Genomic DNA, 7878 nt, shown 5'->3' on the forward strand with positions numbered 1-7878 from the left:
GTACACGATGAGCACCGAAGCCGAGTATGACCAACCTCGAGATGATGCCATTATGGGTTTGTAACAGAAAGAGCAAGATTCCCGCCATGTCCCCAAGCATAAATTCCGGCATAGATTTGTATAAGTTAGTACGAATTTGTACTAGCGGTTAGACAACTGTCCCAATAAGATTCATTATTGTAAATAGAAATGTACCTTATCTAGGGTTCCCCTACTATATAAAGGGGACCCCAATCATTTGTAAACATCATCAATCATTGGCAAAAGAATGTACTCTCTTACTTTCTTGCTCATTACTCATCAGAATTGTCTCTTAGCTTATTGTCTTTACTTTACTGTTCTTGCTGACCTACCTCGAGGCCATCGTAGCTCGAGGTCAAGAATTGCTTAAACACTAGTTTGATTCAACTTACTTCTTTAATTTATACATTCGATTTCTTGGTTATTAATTAACATTGAACCAAATCACGTATATTTAAAACCACAAACAAGTTTAATTGTTACTCGGATTTTCGAGGTAAACAATTAGTGTAATGCATTATTGCTTAATTAGCTATATAAGAATTACAAACTTAATATAAGTAGTAAATTTAATTAATTTATTGAATGAATCTACTTATGCGTCTGCATAATCTTGGTTGTTGTAGGGGCTAAACGCTTCAGCCAACCAGTTCTTCTTTCTCCAACATTGCCATCCCATCTCTTCACAGATTTCATCACTATGATTTATACTGAAAGTGAAGATGCAATTTCTCTTGTAGAATCTTGTCATCCTCTTCATAATCTCCATGTCCTGTGTTACCTGTTCCAGCATTTTCCCAACAGGGGCTAGTTTAAATAGATCATCTAGAGGTCGTGACAACCATATGCAACGTATCTCAGCTGAATGCAGGTTCGAAACACTTTCAAGATAACCCACAAAAGCCATATTTGGAATTAATGGATAAACTGTTCCCTGCTAAGGAATTGGAAAATAAACTTTTTTTTAGTATACACCATCAATTATATGAGGCGGGTTAATAAAATTTGTGGCCTAAAGCCAAACTTTAATATTAGGGTCAGAGAGTGCCTAATTACCTGTATAATGGAATCATGCCAGAGGGGAACTCTAGCAGACTGCGAAAACCAGTTGCAAGTATGACAACATCAGCTTCCAATTTGGTGTTGTCCTCGAATTGGATTCCTCCTTCCCAGAACCACCACTTCGACAATGTTCTTTTGAACAAGATTTTGCCCTTATCAGCCTCGGTGAAGAAATTATGAGGCAAAATAGCCATTTGACAAGATGCATAGTCTTCCTCAAAAGGGTGTTCTGGTTTCAGTCCATACTTTTCCAGTGGAAGTTTCCATACCAAATAGGACTCGAAGCTCCTCTTCTCTGTCGCAATATATATGACACTTATGTTAGTCTTATGTGAAATGATGCACCATATTTCAGGAAGAAAACACACACACACAAGAAAAGAATGGGGCTGACCAGAGGAGAAAGTATGTGGCAAAGCAGGGTTCTGATTAGGCCTTGATTAGGTCTTGAATGGAGGAACTGAGAAGATGAGTAGAATAGAACAAGTAAAGTGGATGTTGGTACAAGTAATTATACTTGAAAAACAAGATAGAAAAATAAATAAATAAATAAATATTCTTCAGATTGAGGTGGGGATATCTCGCTCTTTTTAGACAAAATAGCACGGTCTAACCAGTTTTCGGACTGGTCATTCAAAATTAGCCAACGTTTACCAAGTCAATGAAAAATAGCCACTATTTTGCTGCAACAGAGACCGGTCCAGCATAATATACTGGAGTTCGGTGCACCTGTGTATGAACTTCCAGCATATTATGCTGGAACTCCAACACACGGAAAGTTCCAGCATAATATACTGGAGATTCGAGCACTTGTGTATGAACTTCCAGCATATTATACTGGACCGGTATACTTGCTGAAACTCCAGTATATTATGCTGGAGTTCTAGTGTACTTATGTTGGAACTCCATCATATTATGCTGGAGTTCCAGCATACTTATCCCTGGAACTCCAATATAATATGCTGGAGTTCAAGTATACTTATGCTACTAATATTTTGAGGAACTGTCTCACAAAAAACAATACACTTTAATATTATAATTTTAATATTAAAATGCACTAACACCAATATTGACAAACCCCAAATGAAGTAGTGTGGAACTGTCCAATGCAATGTCCTTACTATCATTGTACATGCTTGCCCTTCAGGTCCTACCAAAAAAAAATATGAAAGAATTACTTTTAACAGTCAAAAAACGTTTTACAAGTTCAACTGATAAACAAATATTAGAAGTGAAAAAAAACGTAGTGGTTTCTATTTTTGCCCCTCAGTATTAATCTGTTGAGCACGTTTGCTTAGGTCAAACTCTCGTCTTCAATTCTAATACGAAAATTCTATATTTAATGCGTGTGACTTTGAATTGAAAGAAAAAATGCCAATGATGCAGTCTTGAAAAATCAAATTACTGCTTTTGACATGTATTCTGGTCCCTTTTCTGGGAGAAGTTTGATTGTGTGTCTCACGCAATTTATATTAGTTGTGGGAGGCTCCTTTTTGTCTTGCAAATTTGTGGACCCCAATCTTACACTTCTGGGTCCACAAAAATCTAGGTCCATAAAACTGTGATATAAAAAAGATACATCATACAACTAATGTCAGTTGTATGAGACACAAAATAAAAATTTTCCTTTTCTGGTGATATTTTATAAACAAACTAAAATAATACTACTGTACTATTGTATTATGACAATTATGGCAACAGCTAGCTTTTTCACTGACATGTCGTTCACTTGCTATTTTCTAAAGGAATAGTACTACTTCTCATGTCAACAACCACAATTTAGTTTCCTTTTATGGATTAAGACAAACGCACGTCCCTCTCTTGGCCTGTTTTTTGACATAACGCTATTTTATTATTTTTAATTTTATATTTTGTTAATAGTTGTAACAATCTCTATAGTTGCTGATGAAGAGGAGCAACTATTCATTGATAAGACATTAAGTTAATAAATGGTTTTATGAAAAAAATCAAGCCCAATTTGTTACAACAACTATACTTTTAATCACTATTAAAGCAAAAAATGGAAAATAAAAAATTGAAGAAAAACACAGCATAAGCACACAACCAAACAATCAATAGTTGAGAAGCCTTTTATAATATTGTTTAAGAAATTAAAAATAACTGAATTGAAGAAAAAATTAAAGGTCTTGACATGAAATTTCACTATCTTTAAAAATATATTATCTGTATATTATTTGGTAGGGAAATATTGATAGGAGCAAACCTGTTGTTGTATGTGAAAGAAAGAAAAGTAGACAAAACAAAAGAAAGAAAAGTCAAAGAGAAAAGAAAAATGATAGGCGGTCATCTTTGAATTTTTTTTTATACTATTCACCAACAGTGATTGTTGTCTACCTTATACGGTTGAGATATTTTTTTTTATAAGGAATAATATTCGTCGTTACTATTCATAGGCACTATTCACATAAATGTTTTTTTTGAAAAATGGCATCGGAAGAAGGGAAGGTTAAGATTGACAAGCTCAATGGCAAAGATTTTGGATTCTGGAAAATATAAATAGAGGATTATTTGTACCAGAAAAATTGCACTTATCTCTGACCGAGATAAAACCAGAGAATATGGCCAAAGCGGATTGGGATCTATTAGATCGCCAAGCTCTTGGTGTATATTCGTTTGACGCTAACACGAAATGTGGCGTTTAACATCATTAACGAGAAGACCACTGCAGTCCTGATGAAGGCGTTATCAAATATGTACGAGAAGCCACCTGATTCAAATAAAGTCTATTTGATGCATCGATTGTTCAACTTAAAGATGACCGGAGGTGGATTTTTCACGGAACATATCAATGAGTTTAATATAATTTTAACTTGGTTGAGTTCTGTTAATATAACATTTGATGATGAAGTCATGACATTGATTCTACTATAATCTCTACAGGAGAGTTGGTCTACAACGGTAACTGCAGTTAGCAGTTCATCGGGAAGTATCAAACTCAAATTGAATGATATTAGAGACTTGGTTCTAAGCGAAGATATTCGCTGAAGAGAATCAAGTGATTCCCTCAATATCTGCTTTTAATATTGAAAGTAGGGGGAGAGAAACCAAAGAGGACAGAGTCATGGTCGTGGCAGATCAAAGTCAAGGAAAAGAGGGCAATCCAAAAATCGCAAGGACATTACTTGTTGGGATTGCGATAAAAAGGGTCACTACAGTAGTCAGTGTACAGAACCAAAGAAGAAGAAGGAAGAAAATTTAGCAAATGTAATTGCTGAACAAGTCGGTGATGCACTAATTTGTTGTGCAGACAGTCCAATCGAATCTTAGATTTTGGACTCAGGTGCATCCTTTCGCTCTACATCATGCAAAGAATTATTGCATAATTATATTGCTGGAAATTTCGGAAAAGTTTATCTAGCAGACGACGAACCTCTGGATATTGTCGGGAAAGGTGAAGTTCATATAAAGAACTCACAAGGCAAGCTATGGAAGTTGCAAAATGTCCGACATATTCATGGCCTCAAGAAAAATTTGATATCTACGGTGTTAGATTGACAATGAAGGATATACAACAAAATTCGATAACGTATCGTGGAACATAACCAAAGAAAATTTGGTTGTGGCACGAGGCTTCAAGAAGGGAACACAATATGCAACTGTAATACATACAGATACTATAGCAACAGTTGATCATGGTCGTGATACAATATTGTGACACTGGAGGCTTAGACATATGAGTGAGAAGGGAATGAAGTTGTTGGCATCCAAAGAAAAGTTATCAAGCCTAAAACATGTTGAATTAGGTTTGTGCGAAGATTGCATTTACAGAAAAAAAAAAAGAGTTAGTTTCTCAAAGGCGGGAAGGACGCCAAAGAAAGAGAAGCTGGAACTAGTGCATACATATGTGTGGGGACCAGCTCTTGTGTAACTTCTCTGGGAGGCTCACGCTATTATTTCACCATCATTGATGATTCCACAAGAAAGGAATGGTTTTATTTTTAAAAAAATAAATCTGATGTGTTTGTTACCTTTAAAAGATGAAAAGTGAAGTTGAAAATCAGACAAGTCTAAAGTTAAAATGTCTGAAGTCTGACAATGAAGGAGAGTATGATAGTCAAGAGTTTAAAGCATTATGCTCTCAGAATTGGATCAGAATGATCAAGACAGTTCCTGAAACACCGGAACAAAATGGCGTTACTGAGAGGATCAACAGAACCCTGAATGAACGAGCTAGAAGTATGAGAATACATTCTGGATTGCCGAAGTATTTTTGAGACGAGGTTGTTAACACGGAAGCTTACCTCATAAACAGGGGACCTTCTGTACCCCTAAATTTTGAAATTTCTAAGGAGGTATTGATAGAAAGGAGGTAACTCTCTCACATCTGAATTTTTCTTGTTGTGTTTCTTATTTGCATGTAAACTCTAATGATAGAGATAAGCTTGATCCTAAAGCCAAGAAATGTTTCTTTATTGGCTATGGTGATAATAATTTTGGTTATCGATTTTGGGATGATCAGAATAGAAAGATCCTAAGACACATGAATATCACATTTAATGAAAATGTGATGTACATGGACAAGCTTGAAGTAGAACCAACCAGTACCAGCAAACAGACATCTGAAACAGTCGAGTTAAAAGAAATCTCAGAAACTGAAGTGCCTAAAGGGATTAAAACCGATCCTGACATTGAAGATGAAGAACCAGAAGCCGAATCAGGATCAGAACCAGAAGTGGAACCAGAGATAAAATCAAATGCAGAACCAAATCTGGAGCCAGGACTTGAATCAAATTCGGGATCAATTACTCTTGAATCTATATTAAGGAGATCTAAAAGAGTCACAAATGCTCCATATAGGTTAACTCTCTCTCTTCACTCTTTACTTCTGACTGGTGCTAGAGAACCAAAGCATTTTGTTGAAGCAATGCAGGTGATACACTCTGATAAGTGGAAGCTAGCCATGAAAGAAGAGATGAATTCTCTTCAAAAGAATAAAATATGGATACTTACAGAGTTACCAAAAGGAAAGAAGACGCTGCAGAACAAGTGGGTGTACAGAGTCAAGAAAGAGCATGAAGGTAAGAAGAGATACAAAGCACGATTACTAGTAAAAGGCTTTCAGCAAAGGGAAGGAATTGACTATACCGAGATCTTCTCTCCTGTAGTCAAATTAACTACTATCAGGTCGGTGTTAAGTATTGCAGCTTCAGAAAATTTGCATTTGGAGCAGCTAGATGTTAAAACTCCTTTCTTGTATGGTGACCTTGAAGAAGACATCTACATGAAGCAACCTGAAAGTTTTCAAGTTTTCAGTAAAGAAAACCTTGTGTGTAAGTTGAGGAAGAGTTTGTATGGTTTGAAATAATCTCCCCGACAATGGTACAAGAAATTTGATGGATTTATGCATAACAATAGTTTCACACGATGTGAGATGGACCATTGCTGTTATATCAAAAATCTTGATGAATCCTATATCATTTTACTGTTGTACGTTGATGATATGCTAATTGCAGGATCTAGCATAAATGAGATCAACATGGTTAAGCAACAACTGGCGGAGGAGTTTGTGTGACCGTGGAGTAGGCAAAAATTGCCGAACCACGTAAATCTTGTCTTGTACAATTTATTGCTTTTCTCTTTTAAATATTTTTTCCCTTCTATTAGCCTGACACGCTTTCCAACAAATACGTGCAAGTTCCTCCAAGATCCAACAAAGATACAGTATACTAGTACAAATTAACTTTGCCACTTTTTAAAAAACACATGAATTTATTGAAAAAAAGGCTAATCCGAATAGACATATCATTTCATGAATACTTTGAGGTATAAATAAGGAATAGAAAGTTTTACCTTGATTTGCTTCAGCACATTCAACAGCAACATCTATTGCTGATTTGCTTCAGCACATTCAACTTTCTTCCCTTTCAGAAGTTCAGTAGATTCTTCTTGGTCGAGTTTAGAGTAATCAAGAGCATGCAGAATTTTACCCTTGAACACTTCTGGTCCTTTTTTGTGTGGAAAATTTGGCATATTTGGTATATCTCCATATTTTTCGGTGCACATCACCAAAAACTCGAACGCATACCACTGAAATAATAAAACACGAAATGCACATCACCATATGTTAGATCCATTCTTTTTAATTTTATTGAAAACTGAGAAAGAAAATGAAATATAACATACTCCCTCCGTCTCAATTTATGTGAAGGTGTTCAGACTTCGAAAGTCAAATTGGATATTATTTGACCGTGATTTTTTCATATGCATTTAAATATTTTAAGTTATTAATTATTGTGACTTATAATACTTTTTAATTAGCTCCCGTTTGGCCATTTTGGCTTGATTTTTCAATTTTTTTTTTGACAACACTGTTTGTTTATGAAATATGATCATATTTTGGGAAAAAATTAAAAAAATTCCAAGTTCTCAAAAAAGGCAATATTTGGGTGAAATCTTTTCTTGTACTCACAAAACTTTAACTTTTCATAAAATAAAATGCATGTGCAAACACAACTTCAACTTTCAGAATTTATTTTTCAACATAACTTCAAAAACTCTTTTTGCAAGTTTCAATCAAAACGTCCAAACGCTAGCTTGTTTTTCAAATACAAGTAAATTTTATTTTGAAAAACGTAAAGATTCTGGGTGTGTTTGGTATGAAGGAAAATATTTTCCTAGAAAATATTTTCATGAAAAATGAGTGATTTTATCACTTATTTTCCCTTGTTTGGTTGGTGAGTGAAAATCTTTTTGAAAAATATTTTCTAGTGTTTGGTTAGAGGGTAGAAAATAGGTTTTAGGGAAATAATTTTTATGCTGCTCTCCCCCCTCCCC

The 7878-nt window shown here is 35.0% G+C and overlaps 1 pseudogene; it reads right to left on the minus strand.

Moving 5' to 3' along the window:
- Positions 475-7878, minus strand: part of LOC109218186 — a 17615-nt pseudogene continuing 10211 nt past the window's right edge.

This window comes from Nicotiana attenuata, chromosome 2 (assembly GCF_001879085.1).
Source record: "Nicotiana attenuata strain UT chromosome 2, NIATTr2, whole genome shotgun sequence".
Lineage (NCBI taxonomy): Eukaryota > Viridiplantae > Streptophyta > Magnoliopsida > Solanales > Solanaceae > Nicotiana > Nicotiana attenuata.